Raw genomic sequence first — 1,855 nt, 5'->3', positions numbered from 1 at the left:
GGCATCTCTCTCTCTCTCTTTCTTCTGAGGATGCCAAAAAAGTGCATCATTGTTTGCTCTGACAGTCTTGATTTTACCTCAGGGAAGCTTCCCCCACAGTGACTCTTCCAGTATTCCTGTTAGAAAATCATTTATCTCAGATTGCTTCCAACCTGGCAGCAACAGGAACAGAAATATCTCCTGCAGAAACATACCATTTACAATGCTCAGTCCAACAGGGGTTTGAGGAGGATTTATAGTAGCATTGAAATGTTAGTGAGGTTAGAGTACTGTCATGGGCATCTGTGGGTTAGGAGATAAAGTGGGCAGGTGCTCCTCACCCATGACCCATAATCCCCAGATTCCTATCATTTTACCCAAAAAAAGTAAGTTTCTAACATTTTTAGAACCTCAGATATGAAGCAAAATGTACAGGCGGTATTCTCCTATCTTTTTTTGTGTGTGAAACTAGCCTGCTCCTCCCCTTTCAGTGTTTTACCTCTCTGGGATAATTCCTGCAGAGGCTCATGGGTACCACCACCTTGATAGGGAGTAGCACTTTGGCACTACCCACTGAAAATGTCCCCTGTGGGCTGTAACAACGCTCTAAGGCCAGGTCACCAATTCAACAAATAACTTTGCTGGCGTTTGTGGTACAGTTGGGCTACGCTCTTCTATAAGCCCCTGTTGGACAACCCCAACACTAGGTATAAATCTTCCTTGGTCAAGGCCTCTGGTGGGCCCCACAGAACCTCTTGCCATATAGGTTGCCATGCTCAGTCACAGACTGCCTTCTTGTTCCATCATATTGGCCAACTGGGAACTTATTCTCTGTTCCTGCTTCCTTCTGTGCCTCATTATCTATGGTTCTTTTAGCTCTCAACCTTTTGTCCTTTGCCTCCCCCACCTTCCCACAGAGCTTTGTCCATTTCCTTAAGGGAGAGGGCCATAACTCTGTGGTGTGCCATAAAAAACCACATCCATTGTATGAAAAGGGTCCCAAGTTGAATGCCCAGGATCTCCAGATAAAGCTGGGAGAGGCCCCTGTCTGAAACCCTGGAGAGCCACTGACTGTCAGTATACAGTCAATATTGAACTGGATGGACTAGTGGCTTGACTGGGTATACACCAACTTTCTCTCTGTGTCCTCTTGCCTGTTTTGGGCACTCTCTCTTCACCTGCTTTTGCCTGCTCCTCTGGGACTCTTCATCAGCAATTTCCCACCACACCATCTGTCTAATTCTTATCCACCTAAACTCCCTTCCACTGCTCTCTGCCTCCTGCCCATCTCTGTTCCTCTCCTTTCCTCATCTTCACTTTCTGCCAGTGCCGACCAAACTTGGAAGAAATTGCCAGCTGTTTTACATAAGTCATAGTGTTATTGAGTTTTTGTTGAGCTCATAGATCTGGACCCCACCACCACCTCAATCTGCAAAACAGCAGGGCTGATCCCCGTTCATCAACCCAAGAGAAAGGGGACATTTGCAGCATCTACATTGATGGAATTCTGCAAAATCTTCTCAGCAGGGCATGATTGTTCAAATGATGCTTTGTACACGTTAACTTACCACAGACTAACAGTGCAGGAAGCTTCCATGAAGGCACATCCTTAGAAAGCATAATCAAACTCTCACTTAGGCTCCCATGTGCCCAACTCTTCTATGTATCTGCCCTGCAGTTGCCTGGTAGCTGACACAACATGTTCTCAGTTGTAATTCTTTTAATTCCACCAAGGCTTGAAGGCAACTTAGCTAGCAGAGCTGCAGGATGCAAGATCCCTAAAATGGAGGAATAATATAACTGGATTACTGTGCCAACTATGTCATAATCCCAGCTCCTAGCAATAATCTACAATGCTATGTTGGAGAGTGGTATG

Source organism: Podarcis gaigeae (assembly GCF_964106915.1).
Source record: "Podarcis gaigeae genome assembly, chromosome: 2".
NCBI lineage: Eukaryota > Metazoa > Chordata > Lepidosauria > Squamata > Lacertidae > Podarcis > Podarcis gaigeae.
Note: the sequence above shows the minus strand (reverse complement) of the source record.